Here is a 7,500-nt window from a genome sequence, read left to right on the forward strand (position 1 = left end):
GACCAACACACACCTCATAACCATCCCTATCAGTTCCAGTCGATGCATTGAAATCCCCCAAGACTAGAAGTGTATCTCGTCTGGGGCACTGATCAACCACAGACTCGAGTGTGGCGTAGAATGCATCCTTCACGGTGAGATCACTCGCCTCAGTCGGAGCATAAATAGAGACCAGGGAAATGACACCTAAGGAGTGGCGAATCCTTAATCTCATAATACGCTCGTTGACCGGTGGTACCTCAATTATCATTGGGGTCAGCTTATTGGACACAGCTACAGCAACTCCTTGGGTATGGTAACCATCAGAGCGACCAGACCAATAGTAGGTGTAACCACCCACCATTATCTCGCCGCAATCTGGTCTCCGAACCTCAGAGAGAGCTGCAATCCCGATGTCCAAACGCTTGAGTTCAGATGATAACAGAGACAGGTGATCATCCTCTCTTAGGGATAGGACATTCCAGGCACCCACCCGAAGGGACCGCCTCAGGTTAACCCAAGGAGACCGCCGTCTGGTGGACGACACCTCAGCACCACTCCGAAACACTCTCCCGCAATCTGACCCAGGGATGTTACCCCGTGGTTTCCCTCCTATCAAAGATTGGGGGTCCCGAAGGCTTTGCCCCAATCCTGTCATCCGGTGAGCTGCCCTGCGAAGGGAAGCTGCACAGGAGGTACTCCCACGGAGTGGGTTTTCAGATTTTTTTTGCGTTTTTGCGTTTTGCGGAATGAAGCGTTTTATGGTGGCCGGAGTGCAAATCCTGCCACCAACCTCCTAATAAGAAGTAGCCCAACTGCAGGAGGACGTCCGCAGACACAGTTGGGCACTAGATATGGATGGCCGTTGGCTCACAAGGAGCTCCTCCGCCCTTTGACAGGTTTTGTTTTTAATCCTGCTGGGTGTCCATATCCAAACACCCTCCTCACCAGAAAACCTGGTGGGGGAGACGGTTTAGTCGCCGACAACCCGACCATGGAACAGGTTAGTACAGGTTTACATGGTACCTATAGCAGGTCACAGATCGAACCTGACCTGACTATAAATGGTTTATCCTCTTCTCAGTTAACACATAAAAGTGCGTATTGCACCTTCAATACCAGTCTGTTAGAAGATTGTTTTTTTACTGACGCTTTTCGTAGTTTTTGGGAAAAACTTATCCAAAGTAAACCTTCCTATGCTTCTATCCAGTTATGGTGGGACAACGCGAAAGCTCAAATTCACGTTTTCTGTCAATGTTATAAGTCCTTTTCCACGAATAAGAATAAAATTGCTGTTTCACTCTTGGAAACTGAAATTTTGCAGTTAGAGGAAGACTTATCTGAAGCTCAAAATGACAGGAAACTTCGGTTATTATTAGAAAAAAAAGCTTATCTAAGAGAATTGATTGAGAATTGAAAAAGTAATGGGGATGTCAGTTAGACTCAGAATCCAAAATGTGAAGTTTTTTTTCCCGTTAGAAGGGGTGAAGAAATCCCAAAGGCAGATTTTCTCCTTGTTAGATGCGAAAGGGAATATTACACAAAATGAGTGATGTTAAGACTTGTGAAAAATTATTTTTCTGATTTATTTGCGAAGGAATATGTGTGTAAAGATTGTGTTGATGAGATGACAAATCATGTTCCTTCTTTGAGTTGTGGTCAGCGTCAAGCTCTTGAAAAGCCGCTTACCCTGGAGGAACTCAGCATGGCTTTGAATATCTTTGAACGTGGAAAAGCCCCTGGAATCAATGGACTTCCAGTGGAATTTTTTTTACAGCATTTTGGGACATCTTCGGTCCAGAAGTGTAGGTAAAGTACTTGTAGATGTCATCCGTACATCCTTTAAACTTGGGTTGCAGTGGAGTACTGAGGTCAAATGGATACCCAATAAGCCTTCATTTCCGAGCTTACTTGTCCAATTCACCAGTTTTACTCCATCTCCAATCAGTATTGGCACTTGTTTATTTACTAATCTTGACAGTAAATCAATTTATCGTTTCTGTCTTTCTGTTATTAATATAAATACCTCTGCAGTAGGAGTACTGAGATGGAAAACGCTTTTTCCGTAGGCCACCCCTTCTGAACCTGCATGGGAATCGATGTATTGCACACCAATAACAAAAAGGTCAGGTGACTTGCAATGGAGACTTGCTCACTGGTCACTGCCAAGAAACACCTTTGTCAACCAAATTGATGTTGCTGTATCAGCGCTTATGTCCTTTTTGTAACATCACTGAAGATTTGTTCCATGGATATATTGATTCTGTACGATTGTGCCCCCTTTTGCTTTTATTGAACAATATATTTAATCTGGTAAATGTCCCCTTTTCACTCTGGTTTTTAGGTCATCTCGTTAGAGATGACCTAATGAAACCAGTCTCGATGCCCGTACGTCCATATGTACGTACGCCCCATTTTTTTCTTCCAATTTTCTTGATATTTGGTATGTGGGTAGATGTCGATGAGGGATGCACGACGGTATAACGTTTGACCCGATTGAAGGTCAAGGTCAATGTCAAGGTCACAGTTGCGAAATCGTCCATTTTCAAAATCTATCTCCTCCGCCGTTTTTGATCCGATCTTCGAAATTTCTTTGGATTCTGATAATATGGAACAATATCTAAATTTGTCGGGCCGGTTTTTTGAAATTCATCCTGGTTATCGAGTCACGTGTCTTCAAAGTTGGAAAAATCGTCGATGTGATACGGTCAAAAAAAAATTCGCCCGATCTTGATGAAACTTGGTATGTAGGTAGGGGTCGATGAGTGATGCACGACGGTATGATTTTAGACACGATTAAATGTCAAGGTCACTCCAAAGTTGAAAAATCAGCTAATTTCAACATTATCTCCGCCATTTATTGTCTGATCTCGGCGGAATTTACAATGGATTGTGATAGTAGGGTACAATATCTGAATCTGGTTGGGTCGTATTTTTCGAATTTGTAATTTGATTTCTGGGGTTTTCTATCCTTTTTACTCCCGGGCTTTCGTCTGTACGTTGAACCAAAAGACAAGACGACATCGAAGCCATTCAAAGCCGATCAGAGATCCACATCTACAGAGCTTGAGAGATGACTGTCACCCCCAATCGGGGGTAATTTTTTATTTTTGGCCTCAGAGTCAATTCAGGTAATGAAAACTTGTTAATGTTTTTGAACTATGTCCTATCAGAGGCAAAATTAGCGATCTACCTGTCGAGAAAAGCCAAAATGAAAGGCAAATCCTTTGAGCAATGTAATGTGATTTTGCATTTCCAATCCCTGGTTTCAACTCGTTTGAAACGAGAATTTAATTATCACAGAAATAATGCAAATATTAATACCTTTGTTGAAACCTGGTGTGTTGGTAAGATGTGCAATGTAAATGAAAATGTATTAGAAATTTACATGTAATGTTTCTTTCCTTGTGTCTGAAATTTTCTTGTTTTGAAATGCTTTTTTTTGGGGTTTCGATGACTTTGTTGATTTCTCTTTGAAATTTGTTTTTGTTTTATCTCCTTTGTTTTTTTGTATTTTTAGATCTTCGTTAGGGATTTCTCAGTCAAACTCACATTGTTGTTCTTCATCTTCTTCTTCTTATTGTGGACTTTTTAATTTCACAGTCGACAGTTTTCATCGAAACTTCCTGAAACTTGGCATATATATGAAAAATACCCTGCGCAGACAGTAACCATCTCCGATTTTGAAAATTCCTCCAGGAAAAAAAGTTATGACGTCAAAATATCTCCGCTAATGGAAATCGCCGAAAAAATTATCTCCGAAACTAGGCAAGCTTTTTGAATTCTGTTTGCGGGAATCGAACAGGGCATCAGCAGAGATGAATTACCGCAGAGATGATACATCACGATGATGTCATTCCTATTTTTTGACTTTTTTGTTTCACAACCCAGAGTTTTCATCGGATCTTCGTGAAACTTGCCATGTATATGCAGAAAGGACACACGCAGGCAGTTAACCATCTCCGATTTTGGAAATTCTTCCGAGAAAAGAAGTTGATGTCATAATATTGCCGCGAATGGAAATCACCTATACCATTATCTCCAAAACAAGGCAAGCTGTTTGAATTTTGTTTGCGGGAATCAAGCCGGGCATTAGCACAGATAATTTATCGCAAACCTGAGACAACACAATGACGTCATATTCGTTTTTATGATGTCATCATAAAGAGGACGAGGATCTTAGATCATTTCAGCTTGTTATAATAAAAGGAGTCAAAAGGCAAAGTCTCTCTTGCTCTCTCTCTCGCTCTCGCTCTCTCTCTCTCTCTCGCTCCCCCTCTCTCTCTCGCTCCCCCTCTCTCTCTCGCTCCCCCTCTCTCTCTCGCTCCCCTCTCTCTCTCGCTCCCCTCTCTCTCTCGCTCCCCTCTCTCTCTCGCTCCCCTCTCTCTCTCGCTCCCCTCTCTCTCTCGCTCCCCTCTCTCTCTCTCGCTCCCCCTCCCCTCTCTCTCTCGCTCCCCCTCCCCTCTCTCTCTCGCTCCCCCTCCCCTCTCTCTCTCGCTCCCCTCTCTCTCTCTCGCTCCCCCTCTCTCTCGCTCTCGCTCTCTCTCTCTCTGGTTCTCCCCCTCTTTGTCTCTCTCTTTCTCTCAGCTCCCGTCATCTGTCTCTCTGCACTCCGTCTCTCTCTCTCTCGCTCAAACAAATCTCCCATAATAAGATATATATATATAAATAAGATATATATATATATATATATATATATATATATATATATATATATATATATATATATATATATATATATATATATATATATATATATATATATATATATATATATATATATATATATATGAAACAAGATCCATCTCTCTCTCAAACCTTCATCTCTCTGAGCAAGATATATATCATATATATAAAACAAAGATGTATATATATATATATATATATATATATATATATATATATATATATATATATATATATATATATATATATATATATAACAAACAAAGATATATATATATATATAAACCATATATATATATGTAAACAAGATCTCTATATATATATATATATATATATATATATATATATATATATATATATATATATATATCCCATATATCTCTCTCGTCTCTCTCTCTCTCTCTCGCTCCCCGTCCATCTCTCTCTCTCTCTCTCTCTCTCTCTCTCTCTACATCCTGTCTGTCTCTCTCTCCCGCTCATGATCTCTATCTCTCTCTCGCTCCGTCTCTCTCTCTCTCTCGCTCCGTCTCTCTCTCTCTCTCGCTCCGTCTCTCTCTCTCTCTCTCGCTCCGTCTCTCTCTCTCTCTCTCGCTCCGTCTCTCTCTCTCTCTCGCTCCGTCTCTCTCTCTCTCTCGCTCCGTCTCTCTCTCTTTCTTTCGTTTATTTTCGTTTCGTTATTCTTTCGTCTCCGTCTCTCTCTCTCTCGTTTCGTCTCTCTCTCTCTCGTTTCGTCTCTCTCTCTCTCGCTCCGTCTCTCTCTCTCTCTCGTTTTCTTTCTTGCTTGCTTTCTCTCTCTCTCTCTCTCTCGTTTCGTTTCTCTCTCTCTCTCTCGTTTCGTTTTCTTTCGTCTTCGTCTCTCTCTCTCTCGTTTCGTTTTCTCTCTCGTCTCTCGTTTTCTTTCGCTCATCTCGTTTTCTCTCTCCCTCTGCTCTGCTCTCTCTTTCGTTTCGTCTCTCTCTCTCTCGTTCGTTTCTCCCGTCTCTCGTTTCGTGCTTTCGTCTCTCGTTTTCTTTCGTCTTCGTCTTTCTTCTCGTTTCGTTTTCTTTCTTGCTTGCTCTCTCTCTCTCTGTCCGTCTCTGCTCTCTCTTTCGCTCTCGCTCTCGCTCTCGATCTCTCTCTCTCTCGCTCCGTCTCTCTCTCTACTCTCGATTTCTTGCTTCCGACTCTCGTTTTCTTTCGTTTCTCTCTCTCTCTCGCTCCGTCTCTCTCTCTCTCTCTCGCTCCGTCTCTCGCTCCGTCTCTCGTCTCTCTCTCGCTCCGTCTCTCTCTCTCTCTCTCTCGCTCCGTCTCTCTCTCTCTCTCGCTCCGTCTCTCTCGCTCTCGTCACTCCCGTCTCTCTCTGCGCTCGTCCGTCTCTCTCTCTCTCTCTCGCTCCATCTCTCTCTCTCTCTCTCTCGTATCTCTCTCTCTCTCTCTCGCTCTCGTCTCTCTCTCTCGCTATCTCTCTCTCGCTCCGTCTCTCTCTCGCTCCCGTCTCTCTCTCTCTCGCTCCGTCTCTCTCTCGCTCCGTCTCTCTCTCTCTCTCGCTCCCGTCTCCGTCTCTCTCTCGCTCCGTCTCTCTCTCGCTCCGTATCTCGTCTCTCTCTCTACGCTCCGTCTCTCTCTCTATCTCGCTCCGTCTCTCTGGCTCCGTCTCTCTCGCTCCGTCTCTCTCTCTCTCTCGCTCCGTCTCTCTCTCTCTCTCTCGCTCCGTCTCTCTCTCTCTCTCTCGCTCCGTCTCTCTCTCTCTCTCGCTCCGTCTCTCTCTCTCTCTCGCTCCGTCTCTCTCTCTCTCTCTCGCTCCGTCTCTCTCTCTCTCTCGCTCTGTCTCTCTCTCTCTCGCTCGTCTCTCTCTCTCTCTCCGTCTCAGTCTCTCTCTCTCTCGCTCCGTCTCTCTCTCTCTCTCGCTCCGTCTCTCTCCTATCTCGTTTGTCTCTCTCGCTCCGTCTCTCTCTCTCTCTCTCTCTCTCTCTCTTTTCGTTTCGTCTCTCTCTCTCTCTTTTTTTTTCGTTTCGTCTCTCTCTCTCTCTTTCGTTCCGTCTCTCTCTCTCTCTCGCTCCGTCTCTCTCTCTCTCTCTCTCTCTCTCTCTCTCTCTCTCTCTCTCTCTCTCTCTCTCTCTCTCTCTCTCTCGCCCCCCCGTCTCTCGTTTTCTCTCTCTCTCTCGTTTTCTTTCGTCTCTCTCTCTCTCGTCTCGCTCCGTCTCTCTCTCTCTCGTTTCGTTTTCTTTCGTTTCGTTTCTCTCTCTCGTTTCGTTTTCTCTCTCGTTTCTGTTTTGTTCGTTTTCTCTCTCTCTCTCTCTCTCTTTCGTTCGTCTTTCTCTCGCTCTCGCTCTCGCTCTCTCTCTCTCGCTCTCTCTCTCTCTCTCTCTCTCTCTCTCTCTCTCTCTCTCTCTCTCTCTCCGTCTCTCTCTCTCTCGCTCTCGTCTCTCTCTCTCTCGCTCCGTCTCTCTCTCTCTCTCGCTCCGTCTCTCTCCGTCTCTCTCTCTCGCTCCGTCTCTCTCTCGCTCTCTCGCTCCGTCTCTCTCTCGCTCCGTCTCTCTCTCTCTCGCTCCGCTCCGTCTCTCTCTCTCTCTCTCGCTCCGTCTCTCTCTCTCTCGCTCTCGTCTCTCTCTCTCTCTCGCTCAGTCTCTCTCTCTCTCTCGCTCTCGTCTCTCTCTCTCGCTCCGTCTCTCTCTCTCAGCTCCGTCTCTCTCTCTCTCTCGCTCCGTCTCTCTCGCTCGCTCCCGTCTCTCTCTCTCTCGCTCCGTCTCTCTCTCTCTCTCGCTCCGTCTCTCTCTCTCTCTCTCTCGCTCCGTCTCTCTCTCTCGCTCCGTCTCTCTCTCTCGCTCCGTCTCTCTCTCTCGCTCCGTCTCTCTC

General features: G+C 44.9%; 2 pseudogenes; both read right to left on the reverse strand.

Moving 5' to 3' along the window:
• Nucleotides 1-4,150: 4,150 nt before the first annotated feature.
• Nucleotides 4,151-5,988, reverse strand: LOC147018325 (uncharacterized; annotated as a pseudogene).
• Nucleotides 5,989-6,640: 652 nt separating this feature from the next.
• The window catches only part of LOC147018326 (uncharacterized), a 13,633-nt pseudogene continuing 12,773 nt past the window's right edge, over nt 6,641-7,500 (reverse strand).

The sequence above is a fragment of the Eptatretus burgeri genome, chromosome 10, assembly GCF_056783735.1.
Source record: "Eptatretus burgeri isolate ZD-2024b chromosome 10, Ebu_testis_v1, whole genome shotgun sequence".
Lineage (NCBI taxonomy): Eukaryota > Metazoa > Chordata > Myxini > Myxiniformes > Myxinidae > Eptatretus > Eptatretus burgeri.